At 38.0% G+C, this 26,141-nt stretch overlaps 1 long non-coding RNA gene across 1 annotated transcript; it reads left to right on the top strand.

Moving 5' to 3' along the window:
• Positions 1-805: 805 nt before the first annotated feature.
• LOC127672352 (uncharacterized) lies at positions 806-25,642 on the top strand. The gene is made up of 3 exons (XR_007974970.1): positions 806-874; positions 19,869-20,104; positions 25,497-25,642. It is a non-coding gene; the product is annotated as an uncharacterized LOC127672352 (long non-coding RNA).
• Positions 25,643-26,141: the final 499 nt, after the last annotated feature.

Here is a 26,141-nt window from a genome sequence, read left to right as displayed (position 1 = left end):
TCCTGCTGATAGACAATATGACAGATTTTGTTTGGCTCAGGCTTTTTTTTTTTTGTATGTTTTTTTCCTGGAGTTGAGTTTATACTCAGACTTTTGTGGTAGCTGAAGGCTATCTCCTAGTCAGTTTGATGGGAGATGGGTTTTGGCAGGGCCCACATCAAATGGGAACTTCTAGGTCTCATATTTTTCCCAATTCTGCTTCCTGGATCTGCCAAAATAATATCAAATACTATAAAATTGGAAAACAAAACTTTTAGCACTAGGTAGATCTAAATGTCAATTATGTCTCTATCTAATTAACTTTTTTCAACCTCAGAATTCCTGGGTATCCTGAAATCTCAGTTATGGCTATACTACAACCTCAAATCAATATAATAAAAAATATGCATACTGCATTATCTAGGGTCTTATAGTCCTCAACATTGGTTGAATTTTACAGTAGAAGAGTTGTTGGTCAATCAGGTATATTTTATGAATTTAATTTTGCCTCATCTCATTTTAAAAGCTTTTAGTATCAAAGCACTGCTTGGAAAAATACTGAAAATTAATAAATATGTTTTGATGCTACCGTCCCAAGTATAAATATGACAAATTAAAAAATATCAGCATTTAAATCTTCACTAATAGGTCCGTAATAGATATTTTAGGCAGAGGCAAAAAAAGAAAGAACTCCTTTTTATAGATCTACTTGTCATAACAGTCATATCTGAAGATTCACTTAATGTCTCTAATTATAAATGAAAGCCACACATTAAACAAAGAGACCATGGAGCTCACACTTCCTTAATTAGAGGTTCACAGGGATGCTAGGTTTCTCTACGCTAGCTTCATTTTCATTACTACGCATTGACATTCTCCGGTAACCTCACCATAGGTAAGTTTTCTTCCCAGCCATGTACTTTGTAACAGGTTAGCAACAATTCCAACTTCATGCTCCATTTTCTCTGCCTCCTAACCCTAACCCTAACCCTAACCCTAACCCTAACCCTAACCTTAACCCTAACCCTAACCCTAACCCTAACCCTAACCCTAACCCTGAGGCAATTTCCTACCCATGCACTTTGTTATTTCCTCAACTTTGTGGCTCCGACCTGCAAGGTACTTCATGATGGGAGCTACACTTTGAATATCAACACTTCAATTGCTCTCCTGGCTGAATACTATCTATGTCACTTGCAGGGGAGGATTTTAATATACAGGTCATCTTCTTACATTAAATAGCTGGTCAAGACTATGGACTGAGTTGTTTCAAAAATAAATCTCATCACACCTCACAGGCTTTTATCATCATGAAACTGAAAGTTTCTGATCAGGTTCCAAGTCTCCTCTTCCACCTTGTTAGATGTGATGGGAAATGTTGATCTCTGTGATATGCCCTAAACTGATAATGGCATTTATAGTGCTATGTCTTTCTGCAGAAGCTGTTTTCTCTACTTCTGAGATTCTAGCTTGTCCTGTGCTCTGTACTTCTTAAGCAAATGCTGCCTTCTGTGATTCCTTTTGAGAATTACTTCATGCTGATTGGTCTTTGTGATTCACTACATTCTACTCCCTGACCCTCAGCTGTCTTAGAACTCTCCTTGTATCCTTACAGCCCCCTGGTTAAGACTCAGTTATACAGTACAACTCACTTGGCCAAGGCCTTTTTTTTAAATCTTAATTCATTTTACAATTTGACAGTGAACTCCTGTGTCCATGTCGAATCTCTGTGCATCTCCAACACATCTGTGCTTTGAGCCCAGTCAAGATACTAAGTGCTTACTTCACTGGTTGACATATTAGAAAGAAGCAAAGAAAAATAATATTTTTATTATAGATTTCATCTTGTCCCACGTGTTATATTAGCATAGGTTGAACAAAGACAATTATTATTAAGTTTTTCCCTTAGATCTTTAAAATCTAGATGGAATAAGATACAAAAATATAATCATGGTAATTATTTTTAAGAAAAGTTTTTAATATAGATTTAAGCATGAGCATGAAGAGAAATCAAAGGGCTGGGAATGTATGTCAGTTTGAAGAGTGACACAGCATACCCAAGCCTTGGGTTTGATCGCAGAACCATATAAACTGAATGTAATGGTATTAAGTCTGTAGATATAGCTTCGGGGAGCAAGAGGATCAGAAGTTCAAAGCAACCCCTCAGCTATATAGCAGATTCCAAGACAACCAGGGATACAGAAGGAGTAGGAGGAGGAAGGAAGAGGGGGAGGAACAGAAGCAGGAGGAGGAAAAGGAGGAGGAAATTTATGAAACATCTATGAAGCCAGTATCTGTTTTATTTTCTGCCATGCTGTATATTAAAACCAGAGACTAAGCTGGGCCGTGGTGGTGCAGCCTGTAATCCCAGCACTCTGGGAGACAGAGGCAGGCAGATTTCTGAGTTCTAGGCCGGTCTGGTCTACAGAGTGAGTTCCAGGACAGCCAGGGCTACAGAGAGAAATCCTGTCTCGAAAAATCCAAATCCAAAAAACCAAACCAAACCAAAACAAACAAAACAAAACAAAACAAAAAAACAACACAGACTTGCTTTTGGATGAGCAGTGCACTGCAGAACATGTTCCAGCCTCCAAAGCATTGTGATTGTTATTAGTGCACATTGTCACATAGGCTCTTAGAAACACATCAAAATGAAATTTTTACAAGAATGTTTGGAGAGCAATGCAAGCTTCAAGTTGAAGAGTATCCCTAATCTGAAATCTAAAATCCAAGTATTCTAGAATCCAAAACTTGGAGTGATGACCATGAGATTCAAATGGTTTTTGAGTTTTCTACATTTCAGGATTTCAAATTTTAAGATTATAAATTCTCAAAATAGTAAAGGATGAGAAAAGAGACCAAACCTGAAACTACCAAAACTGGAAATTCTTTTAGCTCAAGCCTTTCAGATAAGGTATATTTAACATGTACCATTAGTAATAATAGCTAAGTGAATTTCAACAATTATTATTTTTAATACAGTATTAGCTGCTTACTATACATTGAGGTTTCAACACTGTCTTTCTTATTTTTCACACTTTACTTAGGCGTGAGTACTGTTTTTTTTTATATAATTTATTTACATTTCAAATGATTTCCCCTTTTCTAGCCCCCCCACTCCCCGAAAGTCCCGTAAGCCCCCTTCTCTTCCCCTGTCCTCCCACCCACCCCTTCCCATTTCCCCGTTATACTGTTTCACTGAGTCTTTCCAGAACCAGGGGCCACTCCTCCTTTCTTCTTGTACCTCATTTGATGTGTGGATTATGTTTTGGGTATTTCAGTTTTCTAGGTTAATATCCACTTATTAGTGAGTGCATACCATGATTCACCTTTTGAGTCACACATCAAAACGATCATCCACCATGATCAAGTAGGCTTTATCCCGGGAATGCAGGGTTGGTTCAATATACGGAAATCCATCAATACAATCCACTACATAAACAAACTCAAAGAACAAAACCACATGGTCATTTCATTGGATGCTGAAAAAGCATTTGACAAAATTCAGCATCCTTTCATGCTTAAAGTCTTGGAGAGAACAGGAATTCAAGGCACATACCTAAACATAGTAAAAGCAATATACAGCAAACCGGTAGCCAGCATCAAACTAAATGGAGAGAAACTTGAAGCAATCCCACTGAAATCAGGGACCAGACAAGGCTGCTCCCTTTCTCCTTATCTTTTCAATATTGTACTTGAGGTACTAGCTCGGGCAATTCGACAACATAAGGAGGTCAAAGGGATACAAATTGGAAAGGAAGAAGTCAAACTATCATTATTTGCAGACGACATGATCGTCTACCTAAGTGACCCAAAGAACTCCACTAGAGAGCTCCTACAGCTGATAAACAACTTCAGCAAAGTGGCAGGTTATAAAATCAACTCAAGCAAATCAGTGGCCTTCCTATACTCAAAGGATAAGCAGGCTGAGAAAGAAATTAGGGAAATTACCCCCTTCACAATAGCCACAAACAGTATAAAGTATCTTGGAGTGACTCTTACCAAACATGTGAGTACTGTTTTAACTATTCTTTGAAGGAGATACTAAGCCACCAGAGAACAGTATTAACTTGTCCTTGAAAGACAATTCTGTATGTAAGCATTGTGGGGTTGGGAAACAGGACTTTTTTCTAAACAATTGTTTTTACTAATTCTTTAAAGACTTCATACAATGTATTTTGAGCGTATTTGCTCCTATTCCTCCAACTCCTCCCATGTCCTACCTATCCATTTTCCCTTTGAGGGTTCTTCTTCCATACCCATCACATCCCGTTTATGTTACTTGACTAGTCTTAGGTGTGGAGCATTCTTACCATTAAGGAAAACTGATTCCTCCTCTTCTGGCAAGTAGCAAATATCAATAGCACCCCAACTAATAATGAGACCATGTAGACAAAATCCTCTTTCTTTCTTTCTTTCTTTCTTTCTTTCTTTCTTTCTTTCTTTCTTTCTTTCTTTCTTTCTTTCTTTCTTTCTTTCATTAGGCATATTCTTTATTTACACTTCAAATGTCCCCTTTCCTGGTTCTCCCCTTCCCTGAAAATCCCATAAGCCATCTCCCCTTCCCCAATCAACCTACCCCCGCTTCCCTGTCCTGGTATTCTCTACACTTCAGTATCAAGTATTTCCAGGACTAAGGACTTCTCCCCCATTTGGTGTCCAACAAGGTCATCGTCTGCTGCAGATATGTCTGGGGCCATGGGTCCCTCCATGTGTACTTTTTGGTTGATGGTTTTGTCACTGTTAGCTCTGGGAGTACTTGGTGACTCATATTCTTGTTCCTCCTATGGTGCTGCAAACCCCTTCATCTCCTTTGGTCCTTTCTCTATCTCTTCCATTGGGGACCCTGTGCTCAGTTCAATGGTAATATCCTCTTTCTATACTAAAATTTTTGTCTGATTTGAGCTTGCCAATGTCTTGTGCATGCTATAACAACCATTGTAAGTTCATATGTGCAACTGCCCTGTTGAGTCTGGAAAACATTACTCCCCTCATGCTTTCTACCACCACTGGCTCTCCTAATCTTTCTGCCCTCTCTTCTATGAAGATTTCAGAACCGTGAGTAAGTTGTGTATGTTCTTTCTAGGACTGAGAGCATGCACAGTCTGTTACTCTCTGAATATTGATACAGTTATTCTCTATGTTAATTGTCAGCTACTGTAAAGAGAAGCATCACAGAGGATTTTTGATGTATCTTTTTAATACTAATGTAACTTCCTAAATTATTATGAGTCAAAGATGTCATCTTTGTAATCTTAGTGAAATTGACCAAGAAGAGAACCATAGTCTAGAGTGAAGGAACGATCATAGAGGTGGAAGGCTTGCTGTGTTTTGGAAAGGTCTTAGAAGCACAATTCTTCTAGGGAGTACAGAAACCACTGGGAGTGAAAAAGAGAAAATGAAATGTTTTTGAACAACCAATTCCAACCCTGTACAATCTTCAGCCATACAGGAGGCAGCAGCTTTTGGAATCCTGAGAGTAACAGAATTTAATGGGTAGCACTGAAGAGAATAATTATTGGGTTTCTTGTTTAGAAAGTGCTATAGTGTTTAGAAATATCGGGAGAATGACAAAGTACCTAGATCCTTCATCTTCCTCCTTTGCTGAGGCTAAAAGGAGAGAATAAATAACAGCTTGGAGAAAAGGTCAGTGAAGGCCTTGCCTGCAATAACAGATGGACAGTACGAGGCCAAGGGAAATTATAAATGCTACAGAACCTCATTCCTCATCCTTTGAACTGAAGGTCTATTCTGACCAGAGCATTAAAGATCAACTGCAGCTCTTCCCTTGAGCACAGGTGCTTGCTTTACTTATCGTCCTGCTGAGCAAGCTAGCAGGGCACTGAGAGCTTGTCAGCAAACACATTGCAGCCTTTCTCTCAGGGCAAATCTATAAACTTCAAAAATGTTACATTTATCTATCAAGACCCACAAAGTTCATATTATCCACAGTAGGGTATTTACTTCTCCTTCTTCCATTAGGAATAGCATCAAGCATAGTGAGCTGGCCAGATCCAAGGTGCTCAGGACACACAGACAATTGTTTCCCTGCCTCTCACTAGTGATGGATAGAAGTAACTGAATTTTTCATCCAGAGCTACCACACTCCTTTAGATTGTGCTGTAAGATGACAGGTCTTCTGCCACTGCAGTTTCTTGAGCATGATGTAGTGAGGTCATTTTCAGCTGAGTCCTGAAGCCCCGTGGAATCCATCTTGGAAAAATCAATCCATAGGTAATGGCAATAAACATGGTGCTGAGGGTTTCAATTTTATGCCTCCGTTCCTGCATGTACTTCTTTATAAAAGAGCTAACTAACATTACATTTGTTTGTGGTGACACAGGCTGTTATGACTGAAGATCTTCCTTAAAATAATAGTGTTGGTTCTTGTGATGGTGGCTAATGTTTACTTTCAACTTTCCTGGTGCTTACATATCCTACATTATACAACACAACATAACTTAACACAACATAACAGAATGCAACATAACGTAATATAAAAATAATGTAACATTGAACCTAACAACACAATATAAACATGATATAACATTATACATTTAAACGTAACATAACATAAACTTATCATAACATAAACATATTCTTAAATGGAAGCAAAGATTTACCACGTAAATCTATGAATGAATAAAAATAATGGAAGGATTAGTAAAGTCCAACAAATATCAACATCCATTACTGATGAGCATCTGTGAACACAGTGTAATGAGATGTCTCAGGCACCCAGTCGTCATGCCTTCCTCACCATGATGGTCTGTTCTTCAAATATGATCTGCAGAGTCCAGCCTGGCATCACAGCGTAAACCACAGTAGGCAATGAAAAAAGGTGGATATGGAGTCAGCTATTGTGGCCAAAGCTTCTTTACCTTTGGCAATTTCTATCTTCAATTGCATGGCCAAAAACTGCTTACTTTTTGCAATTTCTACCTTCTTCAACTCTTTACTCTTCTGTGGCCAAAAGCCACTGGTTTGTGGCAATTAACTCTTGCCCATAGTAGCATGGGTTTAAGAAAATGGTTTAGTTATCTGAGCTCTTTTCTTTCAGACTGAAGTACCCCTCACTGGCGATGAGAAAGATTAGAGTTCATTAACTCTTCATGAGCCAGAGAAAGAAAGGGATTAAAGGGAGAAAGTCAAACACACATGTGGGCGCGCACGCATGCATGGGCACACACACACACACACACAAACACACATACACACACTGTTTGGCCAGGCTATGTATATATATATTCACATATGTACACTTTTGGTGGATGAAACAGGTCCGAAAAGCCACAGTTTATCACTTTATTTCTTTTCTCTGGTGATTAATATTATTTTTGCTGTTGTTATTGTTATTATTGTTATTCAAAAATTTTTTACATAAAATTAACTCATATTTAAAATGTTAGACAAAAAGGGAGCTACAGAAGGATGTGGAAAATAACTTCAAAGTAGTGTTTCATTCTGTAAGCTTATTATAAGTTCAAATTAAGAATTTCACATGGCCTTGCTTTACCATAGTGAACACTTGTGGCTTCATCCTTGCACCTGACTTAGAATGAATGTTTTTCCTTGATCACAAATATGTATCAATCTTGTTTCTTTCCTTAGTGCAACTAATGAAAACTCATCGTGTTCCATATCATGCAGTATTTTTGTTGTTGTTGTTACTATTCTGTGAGGAAGGGGCATATTCTAGTCTTGATTCTAATGTCATCATATCTTTCTGGCAAAAACAACTAAAGCCATATCCTTAAGCTTTCTTCCTAAAATTATTGGAATCAAGTTAGAAATTCTATAAATTCATTAATTCATCTAAATAGCATTAATTCATGAATGATGTGAGAATGTCATTAAAGTCATATCAGCAGGGAGAAGCAGTCCTGGATTCAAGTCATTGGGGCTGTGCCTCTCCAGAGCGCACCCATGGCAGCCATGAAAACCTGGACCATCTCCAGAAAACTCGCTTGTTTCCCATAGTCTAGATGGCTTCTGTCAATGATCAAAATACACTCTTTTTCCTTTAAGCTGCTTTCATTAGCTATTTTAACACCAAAACAAGAAAACTCACTTACTCAATATTTGAACTCTACATTGCTTAACATCTTATTATTAGGGTAATTTTAAAAATGTAGTTCTCTATGTTGTAGACATGCTACAAATAAAAGTACTATGTTAAATATGAAGTGCTGAGTAGTTGTTAGGTCAACTGGCTACTATTCTGGCATACTCTAATTTATAAGTAAAGGTGATCTTATTAGCTATCTCTTAACTGGCTATCACATAAGATGATTTCTATAAACACAGTTTACTTTCTTTGGCCATATTTTATAATTAATTTTATTTTTTAATATTATAATGTAATTACATCATCACCATTTCCCTTTCTTCCCTCCAGTCCATTCTTGTAAGTGGTGATTCTGATGCTCTGATCAGGAATCTGTGTGTGAACCCTGAAGTTCCTATTCCCTGATTGGTTCTTGATTGATCAATGAAGATGCTAGTGGCCAATGACTAGGAAGAAGAGGCAGAACTCCTAGTTTGCCACAGACAGGATAGTAGATGCAGGAGAGGAGAAAAGATTCCTCATACTTCAGAAGAAGGAAGAGCCACAAGTCATGTAAGATCTAGGGTGGGGTGGCCATTGGCTGTTTCCCCTACTGGGCCTCGGGGAGCACAGTCTCAGAGCAAACTCCCTGATTCTCAGGCTCCCATAATCTTTACGTTGCATCTTCTGCAACATTCCCATCTCTTCATGTCCTGCAAAAGATTTTTAAAGGAAATATTTCTAGAGGCAATCACCATGATCTATAAAACACAGAACTAGGAAGAGGGGAATCACTAGGTGGGCATGTCATTTAGGGAAAAATTCTGAGAAGATCAGTTTTATCTTAAAGATATAGATCAAACCTAGGTGTTGTCACTGTTAAAGTAAGATGAGGTTTTGATATTTCATTATAATTTACAGTTAGAACCATGCCCTTGCCCTGTAAATATTAGTAAAATGTATAAATAGAGTAATATTTGTTGAATTGAAAGCCAGGGTTATTCTCTATATGAGCATTGCGAAGTCTGTTTAGAATATTACATTGATCTGAAGCGTTCCCACAAAGAAGCACACACACACACACACACACAATCACAAGTACCATCAGGATCAGCACTACCACCACCTATGCAGAATCATGTTTGCTCTTCCCTGTCATGGACATTATGATAAAAATTCACAAAATGGGAGTGGAACTGATATGTATAATCCTACCATTCAGGTTTTATTTTGCATTCTGAGTATTCTGTGTAAACTTGAGTCATGGGTTATATCTTCCCAGTAGGAACCGTGGTATCCACCTCTCCAAGTCCAATGGTATCTTTTTGGTCTCATTCCGTAAGCCTTGGTTTTGAGTCTGTTGTCATTTCTTCTTTTACCTGAAGAAGGTTATTCATCAGTGTATGGGTTAGATGAACAAAAATCGACAGGGAATTCTTGTGGACCTGGACAAACAGTGGCAGAAGAAAATGAATAGGATTGCCCTAAGGTGACAAGTCAACTGTCAGTAGCAACCTCATCAGAAGTCTGTCCAATGCAATCTGTACCAAAATGTCATGACATGTATGGCCATTAGATACATTTTACAATCACACAGAAAAGTAAAAACAAGATATAAACCTATGCTGTATATGTCATACCACAGCCACTCTCTCCTCACCCCACAAAGATGCAGTAGAATTACTGCAAGTAGGTATTTACATATTAGATGAGAAGAGAAGCATTGCTATTCTTTTTCAGAGATAGCACATATCTATTGTTGAATGGATGACTATTTGCCACTGTAAGCTCAGTGTTTCCTTTCCTACCTCACCTTCCTATCTTTCCTTTCTTCTTTATTTATATTCCTCTCCATTCCACATTCCCTTCTTCCATATTTTCTTTGTTTTCCCCTGAGTTCTCTGCACACAACATTGGTTACTCAAAAGTACCTGAGGTAAACCTACATATCATCAAGGGAGCAAACTGGCATGCAACTATTACTGTGTGTGAAATTAGAAGTAGTCTGACCACACATGCCTTAGATATCAGACTCATCTAAGTCTGAATCCTGTCACCTGTGTCTCATACTCACATGACTTTCATTGATCTATTTGAACCTGAACTCAACAATAGTGACTGTGTACAAACTTGGTAAACACAGAAAGTCATAAAATCCATGCAAAGTGCGTATAGTTATGAGTTAGAGAAATTACAAACAATAGATATCACTTATAAAATGTTCCTCAGTGACATGGCAGTGGTAGAGATCATCATTCTGACCTTTTGAGAAGTTTAAAGAAAGCATTGGGGAAACTCAGCCTGAATAATAGAACTAAGGAGTAAAACTGGAGCAGCAAAACAGTAGGTTCATTACAATAACAGCATGGTGTTTCTGAAACTCTAAGCAGGGAACCCTAGATTGTACACAGTGCTAACTGTGCATATTACTGGATTTACAGTACAATTAGGTTGCCACCGTAGCTAATGTTTCCAGTCACTGTGCTAGGTAACTAGTCAGTTCAGCTCTTGACTGATTTACACGTTATGCTACAAATTCAAATTTTTGTTTCTTCTTTTTTAAAAGGGATTCTTTAACTGGAATTTTATACAATGCTGCCTCTTTAGAAAATGTTAATAAGGTTAGGAGTTAAAGAGCCCTAGTTAAACCATCCTTTACAAAATTTGGTGTGGTGGGAAACAACTTTAATCCCAGCACTATGTAGACAGAGGCAGGTAGATATCTGTGAGCTTGAGGCCATAGTGAGTTCTAGAACAGCCAGGGCTATGTAGAAAGATTGTGTCAAAACCAAACCAAATCAAACCAAACCAAACCAAACCAAACCAAACCAAACCAAACCAAACAAAACAAAACAAAACAAAACAAAACAAACCAGGAAAAAAAATTGCTTATAAATCAGTTTCCTTGTGAATAACTAAAATCCAAGCAATTGCATAGAAGTGGAGCATGCTGCATCTGTTCCTAAAGGTAACATGTAAATAGGGATAAGCTATAAAGTACCAAAATAAAGTACAGTAAAGTCTGCACTAACTCGTCCTTCTACACAAGGATCTACTACAGTACCAGTAATTTTATGCTGCTATATTTCAACTGATTTCTTTACATCATGCTGCTCAATTTAAAAACAAAAAGCAGGAAAAAAAAAAGCAAAAACAAAAACAAAATAAAACACCTCAGACCTCTGAGAAAGAGATTTCCCACGTCTAATTCCAACCAAGGCTTCTTTCTTAGTACATTACCTCTTAACATTGCACACTTCTAGCAAGGTTGCCACCTTATGCATGTTCTGGATTTCATGCATGTACTTGCAGTTTTGACCTTTGTTTTTTTCTGTTCTCACTAACTCTGATGTGTGTCATTGTGGGTTAAAATGGTAGCCTGTGTCTGGCCAGAACTCTGGCTGCAGGGTGATGTGACAGGTTGTGAGAAGCCACAGGACACTGCTTCCGGGTGTGGAAAGACAGTCTGAAGACCTCAAGGAACCTGCAGAGCTAGGCTAGTGGCTCCCCCATGCCCAGCAGGGGCTGGGAACAATAGTTTCTCAGTCTTGTGCACCTCAGAAGCCACTGAATGCATGAATTCATTGCTTTTAATAGCTGAGTAGTATACCACTGTGTAAATATACCACATTTTCAACATCTGTTCCTCTGTTGAGGGACATCTGGGTTCTTTGTGTTTATTGTAGAAAGGCAGAAAGATGGAGAAAGGAGAGAAGTAGAGGCTGGCCATGGCTATGTGGAGAGAGGAGGGAAGGGAATGTGGAAAGGGAAAGCAAGAGAGTGAGAGGCAAGAGTAAGGGAGTCAAGAGAGTAAGAGAGGAGGGGGCAAGCATCCCCTTTTTATAGTGGGCTGGGCCTACCTGGCTGTTGTCAGGTAATTGTGTGAAGGAGCATAACTGGCTATTGCCAGGTAACTGTGGGGGTGGAGTCCAGACAGAATGCCAGGAGCTTTGGTCATTGCTCTACTTGACTGATGGCCACAGAATTATGGAGCTGGGGCCTCATGTCAGGATCCTAGGGTCTGAGAGCATAGCAAATGGCCTTCTGTCCCTTCCAGAATTATCTGGTGGGTCTTTGGGGGTTTAAAGCTAGCTCAACCAGAAAACAGGATGCCTTTCCCACTCCCACATGTCATCAGTCTCAGTCCTCAGCACTATTGCTGGAGTTGTATCTGTCAGTAAAATATTAGATGCCTTCAGCCTCCTGTCTCCCAGCTTTTTCTGCCTGACTTTTAACGATGGAGCTCCTTGGGTCTCAATTTTTACTCCCTTAATTTTATCTTTCTTGTCTAGACAGTTTTATTCCTTTTCCAATTTAAATTAGTATCCATTTTGATGACTCAAAAATTTATATGTTCAGCCTAAACATCTCTTTTAACTGTGGAGTCTTACATATGATGACTGCTTTTGGTAATACTATTTTAATATATCTAGGACACATAAAAGTCAGTGTGTGACCAATGGAAATCCCAGAGCAGCCCACACATCAAACCAAATGACCACCAGTGGCCCTAAAGTTATAAAAAACCATTTTTACTCATCTGCTGCCTTGTCCCAAATATGTGAAAGTATTTTTGGTCTTTCTGCATCTAACTTTTCTTAGGTGAACCTTTAGCATATTTCACAATTTCAGCCTCATTTCTCTATGAACAGAATTCAAATACAATTGAACATTACATCTTGTCTTAAACATTTACTGTTCTAATTATATTGCTTCCAACTTTATAATATCAATTTACACAATACAGACTACATAATCTTTGTAAATGCATTTATGACCTCATGGCTTTGAGACTTAAAAACAAATGAAAATAAAACAAACAAACAAACAACAACAACAATAAAACAACCCACCTTTAAGCCAGGTTGCATTGCACTTCAAATACAGTGCAACTTTCAAGTTGTCTTTGTAAACTGTATCATCAAAGTGGGTCCTCCTCTCTGTGCACTTCTCATGACACTCTTCCTTCTTGAATATGACACTTCCTCCAGCTTGTAATTCTCTCTAAATGCCTTGATCTCTGTAGGAGTTGCTCCTTCTCTTCGTACATTGCACATCATTATTGTTGCTTCTTCAGAAAAGTTAACTCTGAACCAACTGAGAACACCTCATTAATTTTAAGGGAACCTTCTGCTCCATCTTTATAAAGCACTTTTGTAAATTATTCTTCAAATTCTTTACATTCTAGCTTGGTCATTAGCTATAGAGTTTATGAAACATAAACATTACACATAAGTGCTGAGAATTCTGTCTTCCATTCTTAGATGTCAAGATAAAATATTTTTTCTCTATTCTTTATAGGTATAGTTGTATCTCACACATCTGTATTCAGACTTCTCTGGTACTTCAGAATATTAACTTATTTGGAAATTAATTAGTTAAGATGATGAGTCATACTTGACTAAGGTGGTTCTTAATATAACATAATTTATATTCTTAAAAGAAGGCAAGAGAAGCTACAACAGGAGAGTTTAATGAAGGAAGATACAAAACTAGATGGTCTTGATAAAAGCTGAGATGAAGAAAAATAAAGGGACACCTCTAGAGAAAGATGGTGCTTACCACAGTTTCAGAGGGAACGAGGTTACCCTTTGATTGTTGTTACCCTTTGATTTTGAGTCTTCCACAAGTATGAAAATAACTGCCTTTTACTTAAGTGATGAAGTTTGTAGTCCTGTTTTGTTACAATGCCCTAGAAAATCAATATGCCTTCTATCGAAGTCCTCATGCCTTCATTATTATTATTCTTATTAATTAATTAATTTATTTGTTTGTATTCCAAATATTTCTTCCTTCCCAGTCCCTACTCAAATAGTTCTAATATGCAGTTCATTCTTCCACTCTGTGAGCATAATATATATTTGTTAATAAATGATAGTATATTTATATATTCTGTATAGACACAGAATTTATTACCATTAATGTAAACAAATGAACAAACAAAAAGTTGACATAAAAAATTACCTGACCTCCAAATCTTGCCTTTACATCTTTAAGCGATATTTAAGTACAAATACTTAAAACAGTAGGATGCATCCTAGCCCCAAACCATAGATTCTGCAATCAATGGTGCACTGTTGAATAATAAATTGTAAGCTGATACACAAATAATATATACCAATCTTGAGAGGTCACCTAGGAAATAAAATCCTTGGGAATGGAAAAATTTTGGTTTCCCAGGGAAGCAGACTGGGCTCCTAGGAGAGAACTGCTGGCAATGGGCTTATAATCATTGATGGATCTGACAAAGGAAGGATGAGCTGAGAGCTGAGACAGTTCCTGGGATATTTGGCTCAAGGAAACAATGAGGCTATAGCTGAGTAGGTTCCTCAAAGTCTTACCAAATATAGTGGAACTAAAATGGCAGCCAATCAGAAGCTGACTGACCTATATTACTTTCTCAGCACCCATTAATGGAGTTTTATATTACCTAACCTTTGATCAAATTCCCTTAATTTTCTATAAAAAGGCTTGTGTGCTTTTGTCTGGGGTCTCCATTTTGACGAATGGTAGATCCCTGTATGCTGGATTTCTGTAGAATAGAAGCTCTTTACTTTTGCATACTATTTAAGTCTGGGTTGTTCTTCATTGACTGAATCCTTACAACCTCAAATGCATTACTGTAAATGAAAGAACCTAGCCTCAAACACAGATACCATATATGCCATCCATTAACTTCTAGCCATGACGTTCTAGAAATGATAAAGCTGAAAGAAGGAAGAACACAAAAGTGTCACTGTAGTTTGTAGTGAAAACAGCATTTGAACATGGAAGCTGAACACAATATCTTTTCTTAAACCTTCATTGTTTTGTTTTTTGGGTTTTTTGTTGTTTTTCATTGTTTGTCTTTTTGTTATAACTGTTTTTGTTTTTTTATATTCTGGTTGTAGTTTGTTTATGAAAAGCAAACACTTTGTTTATAGAACTTAAAAATAACTTATAATTTTAAGTTTCATGCAATGAAAGGACACACCACCAAGTTAAATATGTGGGGAGATAACTTTTGAAACTAAAATAATCTACATGTTTTATGTTGTTTTTCTTTGTGAGAAAATGACTCAGTTTTGTTTTTTTTAAACAGCCATCTATAAGTTACAAAGACATCAATCAGTACTATATCCATTGTAAAATAAAAATATGCTATGTGGAGATATTTTCTACACTCATCTATCACTACATATTTAATGAAGAACATTTTGCTTGGACTTATTTATGTACTTCAGTCCTCTTTCATTCCTTGAGACTAACCCGAAACTAGCCCTGAGCACTAGCAGCTGGAAGTCATTGGTTTATAATAGTGACTTCCCATTCTTAGCAACAGCAAGCAAACAAATGACTAGTTCCAGTCCAGAACGGGTGTCCATGTTTTAAGGATTTTTCTAATTGTCATCCTGCTGTCAGACTTAGTAGATCCCTAAGAGAGAATAAGCCCCAGAGGCTGAAAAATCCCACAGATTGGTGTTTGGTTTAGCAGTTTAAAATGCTTGTTGTGGCTGGTCTCATTAGTTCTCTATGGCACATGGTGAGTACCTGGCCATGGTTGGGGAGCTGGACAGTAGTTTAACAACCTTTATTTTCACTATGCCTTCTGGCCGGCCAGGAAATGTATTTTAGGACCATTGAGCCAGCACCTATCTGTCTCAGAGCAAACACAAAGAAAACAATTTGGGAAAAATCTTTCATATTTAATATTGATTAAAAGTGCAAATTCTGGCTCTAATTTTTCTGCTAGACAATCTGGTGGCATATAGTTGAAGCAAACAAAATCTTAATTATTCTAGAGTGGACCAGTACTCTCTCAGGCAATAACCAGGCTTGGCTTCTAAATCATTCTTCCTTTTAATAAAGTTTGATAGGTGCATTTAATAATTTGCCACTACCACTAAGGAAAACAGACTGTATTTTAAGAATTCCAGGGCAACATTATTTTACTTAGGTCACTGTGACCTAATATTTAGTTACCGGCTTGGCATGAAGACTTAACTCAATGCTCTCACAGTCCCTACACTTATAAGTTTCAGAAAGCTAATCCTTTCTAAAATTTTAAATGTAAGACTGCAATAAAATAAAAAAGTCAAATAAAATAACTTGTAAATGTTTGATAGGCACTAATATTGATCGATTTTCTTCTTCCACTAGCTCTTCCGGTGGTAAAGATATTGAAATAGCAGACCCCCTTCCATGGTATAAATGTAACATGAGTGATGTTCCCTTCATGGTTATATCCAGCATCACTCAGTAAGAGTGTAAGAAACAATTCTATTTGAATTTAAACTTCTGCTTTCTTAAAGCTAAACAGAAAGCACAATTAATACTATTTGAATGTGACTCTTCTAAAGAAAGTTACTTAAAAAGTAAGTCTTGGCACACAGGAGATGACTTGGTCAGTAGTATATTCACCACATAGCTGTGAAAGCCCAAGTTTTGTCTTCAGTATGCACATGGTAAAGCTGGCTGCGGTAGTGTGTGACATGTGCCTGTAGTGCACTGAAAAGAGCAGAGAGAGGAGCGTGGTGCTGGAGGTGCTGGTGCTGGTTGCTGGTGCTGGTGCTTGTGCTGGTGCTGGTGCTGGTGCTAATGGTGATAATGTCTTCCAGTGTAACGAAAGGAGTTGGACCAGCAGCTTCAGGTTTAGTTGGAAACACTATCTCACAAAATAAGTTGGAGAGAAATTGAAAGACAATTGATATTAACCTATATCCGCCATGAACATAGGAATATCTGTTCTTAAATATGTACACACACACACACACACACACACACACATATGTACACAGAGAGAAAGAGAGAGAGAAAGAGAGAAAGGGGACATCCATAATACAACAAATTAATACCTTTCTTCCTGCTGTTAAAGTCAACAGTAACAGACCCTGCCAAAGTCTCTACCATGTTACCTTTTAAACATGAATACAACTTCTGATCACATGTGTAACTCTACCAATAAAAAACAGAGGTCAACTAAGTGATAATAATAAAACAGTATTCAGATTGAATATGCATGTATGTATGTGTGTGGTTTGTGTGTATGTATGTATCTGTTTAAAAGTATAGATGGTAAGATATCTAGCAATTAATAACATCTGAGGTTCAGAATTTTAATAGACATCATTCAGAAAGTAAATGCTAATAGTGAACATTTTTACATGTCATTTGAAAAACTCTTGGAAATTAAAACAGGACAAAATAATTTTAATGTGTTGAAATAAAAGTTGAAGTGGCATTTCAGAAAGTATGAGTGATAGGTGGACACTGATAAAACTTTGAATCACTTAAATTATTAATATGAACATATTGATCCAAGACATTAAATATCTACCTGATAAAGTATCAGATTCGATCCTCTCATCTCTTTCCACAGTTCTTTTCGAAGAATTGGATGTGTGAAAAATATAGCTAAAATTTGGGTACATTGCTTTCATATTAAAAGAGCTCACCATACCAAATATACTAAATGATAAAATATCCTCACAACGAGTTATACTATCACGAAATATTAAAATTTAACTTACAAAACTTCAAAAAATTAAAAAGTGATTCCGTACAACACTAGATTAAATAATAGTCCTGAACACCAAATTATCATGAATCCATGTTTTCAAAATACTGAACGTAGGATTTTGATTTTCAAATTAGACTTCAGTGCTTAGACAAACTGTTAATCCAAAGGAGGGTAATAGTGGGGTCTTTGACATGTGCAAAGCCTTCAAATACAATTGCACCTCATGAACCAGGTTTCAAAAAATGTATTCAAATGAAACAAAGGGGTTGATTCCACAAGCAGCAGCAGAAAGAACTGGGAATGAAGGCTGCCCTGCATGAGAAAACCAAAGCAAGTGGCCAAGAGGAGAAGACGGGCCAGGAAGCAGGACAAGAGATAAGTCTTATGTCTAGGGATGGAGTTCAATTGATAGACTACATGATTGGTGTATAGGAAGCCCTAAGTTTTATCTCTTGCATCATATAAAGTCTGCATGGTGATGCAAGCCTCTCATCACAGAATATAGAAGATGGAGGCAGAAATGCCAACAGTTCAATGTCATCCTCAGGGCCATTGTCATCTTGGGTTTCATGAGACCCTACTTCAACAACACGACAAAGAAAGAAACAACAAATGAGTAGAACAAAAGATTAAGAAAAGAATCACTGAAGTATCTGCAGCAGACAAGAACATTAATATGTGTAATTCAGGATGGATAGTAGATGGGAACAAGAGACCAGAAATTTCTTAAGTTACCTAAAAATTCGTTCATGCACATTCAAACACCTGCTGGAGTTTGGAATGACTTTCCTGTAAGTACAAGTCAAATTGCAAATTTTAGAAAGAAGTGAGTATTCATTATGTGCAATTCAGCATACTAGTGTCTCTTTACAACCATTACATGATTATTACTCTGTAAAGAGAACGAGGAACTGCTTATTATTTAATTCATAATGGTGATAAAAAATTTTGTGGGAGCTCATGTAAGAACACAAAACATTCTTATTAGGAATTTGATAGTATCTAAAAATCGATGTAATGGAAAACAACAACATAAACATATTTTTTAAATTAAGGAGACATCTACCAGAACAGAGAGTTAGCACAGTTTGTATTGGGTATGCTGATGAGTAGGACTGATAATTTGTGGAGGAAGCCACTTGTAGTTTAACACATAAAGTTTATCTGGATTTCCAGCACAAATTGATCGAACCCTTCACTGAAGATCATCTGGCAATCTTAATGTAAGGGTCCATGATTCGCCAAAGAATGATACCCCAGAGTCAAGTAATAAGAGTGGGGGGGTGTTTTTGTTTTTGTTTGATTTTGTTTTGTTTTGTTTTTTGTTTTTGATTTTGTTTTTGCAAAAGTCCTGCATGCTGGGGTCTGCCATTCTCAAGATAGATAACCAAGTAAGTTCACAGGCCTGATTTGAAGCACATTAGGGGATTACAGGGTAGGTGACCTTTATCCTACTCCATCTCTAGGGATGGGGAATGGAGTGGAATGCTGGAGGGTGGCTGGAAACTGTTACTGAAGAAGTTGCTGAGGAAGTCTGGAAACTAATGCTGAAACATTGTCCTTGCCTCAGGCCAGGTGGTGAGGCAGGTTCTAAGGCCTGGACTTCCCTGGACTTGCCCAGTTCTTGGGAACAGAAATTTCAACCTGAAGTGCCAGTTTGAAGCCTGCCTTGGAGTCAGCCTGTCTCACTACAAGATGACTTAATTCTAGTGCTATCTATTTTGAAGTAGCATTAGATCCCACACAAATTAAGGAATTAATCACCAAAGGGCTGTCCCTCATTTCATGTAACAATTCAAGACAAAAACATAGAACATGAATTTTTCTAAGTCTCAACTAATTTGACAGGGCAGCTCATATGATTCAGGGACACACTTACATTGATTATAACAATTAATGTGAAGAGAGAAGAAAAACAGTCAGATGGGAAACAATGTGTGCACCGGTGAGAAAAAAGAGTGGTTTAGGGAGTCTATCTGGGGAAGGTCATCCTCTAGGTATGTCCTCCATGTGTTCCTCAAACCTGTTCTTTTATATGTATGTATGCATATATGTATGTATGTATGTATGTATGTATGTATGTATGAATGTATTTTTGGTGGGGGTTTCCTTACCTGGGTCTAACTGATTAAATCCTTATGCTGTGTAACTTTTTCTTTAGAGATTAAAAAAAAAAGTCCATTTTAAAGAGAAGTTCATTAAGACACATATGTTCTAAGGGGAGATGAAACATTCCATCCTGCAAGGAAGCTAGCTAGGCTCAGGAGGTAAATAGTTTGATAGCTTCAGGAAGTCCCTGAAACTAATCAGATTCACTACTTTCTTTCCTTATGGATATATAAGCAACAAAGACTGCTGAGATACACTTCCCAACAATCCTAACTCCCTGGCAGAGGCACAGACAGCTTGAGCTGCCTGGAAGAGACACCCTGCAAACTACTGATCTGCCTCATGCAGGAACACCAGGCTTCTAGCTCTATAAGTCCTCACCAATATCAGGTTGACCTTCTGCTGATGTGACTGTCTTTGCTTCACTCCTGTAAGGAAACCCTCATCTACATTCCTCTAAGTAGCACAAGGTAAGTCTGCTTTACCAAGTTAGACATGCTGGCATCAATACTTTGATCTGTCATTGGTTCCCTATCTGGAATGAGAAAACACTGTTCATGTTCTCCCTGTATAGTGAAAATGAGCCAATCACATAAGGTCATAAAAGCAGGTTTGTCATAAAATGCCTCTGATGAACAAGTACAGTTATGTAGAACAAAAAGTCTTTCAAAGCAGAGTCACCCAGAAACATGGGCATACAGAGCTTGAATTTTATGGTCCATATCAATATTTTACTGTGGTTACAAATCTAACGCAGATGCCAACATAGTTTATGTTGCCAAATGGTTCTTTTATTTTGCAGCACATGGTGTGTGTTCTATTTAGTTTAGCATCGAACACATCTGCTCAAACATTTTTTCTCTCCTTGCATTTGTGTGTGTGTGTGTGTGTGTGTGTGTGTACGTGTACGTGTGTGTTTGCAATTCTAGTTCCTCCAAAGATACAAACGCATACATCAGCCCAATGCATGTTTTATGACTTATAAACATTGTTAAGTGATGCCGTTCTAAACATTTGTGGGCTAGGAAATTACTGCTTTGGGAAAGTAAAGTGGCAAAAGTATTTTTCATTAATCTCAATTCTCCAGGTTTAAAACCTAAGCAGAACAAGATGACTCTGAAGGCAGCTGGATTTCAGATTCCTTTGGGAGTATGCAAATAGAGCGAGGACAGGAGAAAACAGGTGTTTTGTGCAATACCATTCTACTGGCTTCCCACTTACCCTTCTCTACTGCACCTTAGGATCTTTTGCCAGCTTGGCAGACAGTGCATCAGAGGCGGGGAGGAGAGATGGAGGAACTGGAGTAATAGCTTTTCGTGCCAATGAAAACTAAGAGGTGTGTTGTTTTCAGGAGCCTCTGCCAGCCCTCCACCTCCAGCTTCACCAAGCCTGTCTTCCCCACTGAGTTGAATCAACATTTTCTGAAGCAGTGATCAATGAGGGGTGTTGCTTGGAGGGGAACTGAATGATTTCACACAGCGGGAAGATGCCAGATCGACAGCTGAGAGCAGGATGGAGAAAACAGACTTACTTTGGCGGCTTTTCTAGCCGCCCCCACTCGCCCCCCTCCCCCAATCCGCATGAAGCAAGGTTGCATAATGGGAAGAGTGGAATAGAGGAAGGAAAGATGTGTAGGGCAGAGAGAATCCTACCCTTTTATCAACTTTGATAAAAGTTATTTGCATTTTACATTTGGATAGATTAGCATAATCAGCTGAGCTGACTGGCAAGACACCCCCTCCCCTAATAAAAGAAAAAAAATTAATCATCGGACAGGTCTTGTGTCCCACCACCATCTTTTCTTTTTAAATCTGGTTTTAAGTCTCTAGGTTATTTCTACATCTTCTTAATCTACCCCACATCCAGGAACCTAGCAGCCCCTACTGTTTTAACTGACACACTGGAAACTTAGTTTTGTCTTAATTGTGCTCTTTTATTTATGATAGAGAATACCATTAGGAATAATGCTTTGGCCTGAGATGAAGGCTGAGTTCTTTCTAAATCCAGCTGTTGGCTCTTTGCTGCTGAGTAAGAAAATATAGATAAGAGTTTAGTTTCTAATAACTGTCAACCATCCGAAGAACAGGGGCAGGTAAGTGGGGATTTTGCAGACTGATTTAATATTGGGATTATTCTAGATCCAGGCACCCAGGCACTGTAGTAGAAGGAAAGGGATCGGCAAGCAGAGAATGAGAACACCTTTTAGACCATAGAAGAAAAAGACCCCTACTGAGTCCATTAACAGCTTCTAGATTATCACTACCTACAATGTGGAACTGTGCATGTGTGCATGTGTGCATATATGTGCCTGTGAGTGCATGTGTGTGTGTGTGTGTGTGTGTGTGTGTGTGTATTCATTTGAGAGACCAGTTTTTTTTGAGTGCCAGTTATACCAAGTGAAGAACTATAGTACAGACTGGAACAGACTGGATGGTGTACATTTCTGGGATGTTAGAGTTAGCTGTTTTACATTTTTAGTATCCAGCTGTGTTATCTCTGCCATGCAAAAAGCTTCCATGGAAGTCAGTGTCATGCAAATAGTGGCAGTCCTGGTCAAAGTGTGTGTCATGGGGCATCTGGTGTGGCGGCACAGCATTCTTTGACTTGAACTTGACTGTGCATGTGAAAAGTCCTTAATGGACCTGCTTCATTTGTGATCTTATGTCAATGATAGTCTCTCTTCATTTCCCACTGACAAGGTAACAAACCCATGCTTGAGAAACTGGTTGGAGAATATTCTTTTTGTAACTGCTTTCAAGTGAGCAGGTGCAAAGTATTGACTCTATCTATCATTTGTAGCTCTTTTGAGTTTGAGTATCCTGGGGTGGCACAAAAGAACAGTACTTTGGAGTGGTTTTCGTAGAATGCCCTTGTTGTCTGTTTCACAGAACACAAGGAAAAAGTAGCTTTCTTCCCTGGCATGGTTGAAAGCCTTGTTGAAGCATCACCTAGAGATGGCACAGTTGAACCCCAGAAAGTACTGGCTTGACAAAACAAGTTTAAAATACAGGGAATGAAGTGAAAGAACTAAACAGAGGCCCGGGAGTGGTCTAAGTATTGGAAGGAAACAGGACAGCTATGGCATTCTTACCATCCAGGAATCTTGATCAGTTATTTTTGCAAGAGAAGAGGGAGGAGGGGGAGAAGGAGGAGAATGAAAAGGAGAAGAAGAAGAAGAAGGTCGCTGGGCATGATGGCACACGCCTGTAATCCCAGCACTCTGGGAGGCAGAAGCAGGCAGATTTCTGAGTTCGAGGCCAGCCTGGTCTGCAGAGTGAGTTTCAGGACAGCCAGGACTATACAGAGAAACCCTCTCTCAAAAAACAAACAAACAAAAAGAAGGAGAAGGAGAAGGAGACGGAGGAGGAGGAAGAGGAGGAGGAGGAGGAGGAGGAGGAGGAGGAGGAGGAGGAGGAGGAGGAGGAGGAGGAGAAGAAGAAGAAGAAGAAGAAGAAGAAGAAGAAGAAGAAGAAGAAGAAGAAGAAGAAGAAGAAGAAGAAGAAGAAGAAGAAGAAGGTCATTCATCTTGGATGTCAGCCATCTTGGAAATTCACAATCTTTATTACCTTGTCATGACCTCTCTCCATATCTGTCTTCCCAGCAGGGAACCTGATTTCTAGTTCCATTACATGGCAATATCGTACATCAATGTTTTACAAATAGATGGTATTGAGGCTGAACAGAGTCTTCAGCCTACAGGCAATACGAGGTAGCTTATTCTGAGGCAAATATGAGTAGCCATAGTCTGGGGACACAGATTCAGTTAGCAACACACGATGGGTTACAACTGTGAGAGTTTAAGAAGCATGTGGTGGGCTGGATCAGTAGGAGGATTACTTTTTGAGACTTTTCAGATATCAATTGCATTCTTTGCTTTGGGAGAGGGTAAAGTTAGTACTTTGATAAGTTGATACCTGTAAAAGTTTTAACCTAGTAGTCAAATGAATGTTAATTCAAAACCAGAAAGGGGTGATAAATGACTGCAAAGAGGACTAAAGAGAACCAAAGATTTGGTCCTGGACCTGTGGCATTCCAACTTATTTCCAAACATGCAGTGTTAATCAGCTGACCAGTAGGGGTCTGTTTGTTTGAGTGCACAATGGATATTTCTTTTCATTGTCTTCAGGTTTACAAAGTCTCTTCTTAAACATAATCTATCTTAATATCCAGAACATTTCATTTTTATCCTTTACAAAATAATGCAATGGGAAGGGAATATAAGGACAGAGAAAAAGGAGGGAGGTGATTGGAGAAGGGATGGAGAGAAGAAGGTTTATGGGACATATGGGGAGGGGGCATCCAGGAAAGGGGAAATCATTTGGAATGTAAACAAAGAATATAGAAAATAAAAATAAAAAAAATAATGCAAGTAACCTGCTCTATTTCAAATCTGGGTTACTCTGAGGGTTTTTTTTAAATATAAAATTATTCTTAATTTCTACCAGCTAGCTTTTGATGTTAATATATGTATGCTTATGGAGCCTCGAGTAAGAATTAACTTTAAAGCCATGAAAAGCAATTAATTCATTTGAGTTACCAGCCTTCAGTAACACTTCTAACCGTAAGATTTCATTCTTTAAAAGGGCACATTTACAGTAAACACTGCTTCCTTTGGCAAAAACAAATGTGAGGCTGGAGATAACTTGTTTTATCTAGTTACATTTAAGAAGCTAAGCCTATCAAGGTATTCTTTACATAGTTTACTCATGCAATACTTTGTGGTTTTAATTCTGAGGTCCATAAAACAATATCATAATCTACTGCCCTTAGAATAAGCCTGTAAAAAAAAAAAAAAAACCTGACTTGTTCAGTGTATTTATCTGCATAGTAAACATGGTATAGCATAAAATATCTGTAAAACCTGAGGGTGACAATTAATCATCAGAAGTGACAGCCTAATCCACAGTATCAGAACAGAAGTTTGGCTTCATGCATATTAGAATGACTTTAATAGAGTTTGGCTCCTTGTTATATGGGGATTTTTAAAAGGAATGTTTCAAAACTCAATCAAGACTTAGGGGTTTCTTAGTATACTCGTGTTTGTGTTCTTCCTTTAGAAAGGTAAACTATAGAATCTTAGATGACATTAAAAGTGGTTATGTGGCTGAATATCATGGATATGATGGTTTACATGAGAGTAGCCAGCATATGCCCCATCTATACCCATCCTCCACCTTCACCATTGGCAGAACTGTTTGGAAAAGATAAGAAGGTGTGGTCTTGTTGGAGGAGTTATGCCACTGGGAGTAGGAGTCAGATTTCCCTGCCTTCTGCTTGTAAACCAAGATGTAAGCTCTCAGTTACTGCTTCAGCACTATGCCTGTCTACCTGTTGCCCTGAGTTCCAACCATCATACATTCTCTCTAGAGATTGAGCCCCAAATTAAATACTTTCTTGATGTCTTGATCATGGTGTCTTATCACTAGAAAGTGATAAGATAGTGGGCATGCCCAAAATCCCAAGCATACTCTGGGATTTGAAAATATGGAAACTGAGGGAGTAGAAATATGAATTGGAAGTCTATACTAGACAGTAAGATTCTAGTTCTTGCAGTAACAGTGAAAGATATCCACAGTCATTTTCTTCGTCTGATTTCTTTGTTGTTGTTTTCCTGTTCTAATGTATAATCTCTACTCCAGAGGGAGAAAAATCAAATCCCTTCTCTCTGTACAGCTCTCAGGATAGAGAGAAATCTATCCTGGCTTGCTGACTTATATTTTGAGTAGAAATATGGGGGGGCAGTATTCTGTAATCAGTAATGGCTTTATATCAGCTTTGAAGGTATTCTTCTTTAGAGGTTATTAGAACTTATCGCTGTGGTATTCAAAACTTGAATTTGTTTTGTTTTGTTTGTTTTGGCAGCTGTATGCCAGTGAGCCACCTGCTGGCTTCTACAAAGAAACACATCTCCAATGTTGGTGATTATGAGGAAAAAGAAAATCAAAAGAAACAATAACACCATTAAGATGAACCATTTGAAAAATAAAGTTGTTTTTTAAGGAAGATAAGATGACTGAACAGATAAAGGTTGAGACATGAGTTCAATTCCCAGAAGCCACATAAAGATGTGGAGAGAACCAATGCTTACCAAGTTGTCTTCTAACCACAAGGATGGCATGGCACACACATGCACATCCATTCTTAATTTAAAGTGATTGCTTGCTGTAATAAGTTATTCTCAGTTAACTCCTGACACTTAAATTGGGTTGTATTAAAAAGTGATTTTGATCCATTAAGCATAAGAAAAGGCATTACTATGGTATTGTAAAGCCATTTTATATTCTCTATACCTTAAAATTATTATTCCTATTTTGTAATTGGGGGACAGGCTAGAAACAGGCTGGCTAAATTTCAGGTGAACAGGAACCTAAGCCACACATACAATAAACCTACAATGTTGAACAAAAGAGAAGTTGTACTTCTAATCTCACCTGGCTGTATTGTACTTGGTTTTTCTTTAAACAATCCTTCTAAACTGCATCTCACCATGCATTTGCAGAGCACACT

This window comes from Apodemus sylvaticus, chromosome 22, assembly GCF_947179515.1.
Source record: "Apodemus sylvaticus chromosome 22, mApoSyl1.1, whole genome shotgun sequence".
Classification (NCBI taxonomy): domain Eukaryota; kingdom Metazoa; phylum Chordata; class Mammalia; order Rodentia; family Muridae; genus Apodemus; species Apodemus sylvaticus.
The sequence above is the reverse complement of the archived record's forward strand: the minus strand, read 5'-3'. Positions and strand labels throughout refer to the sequence as shown.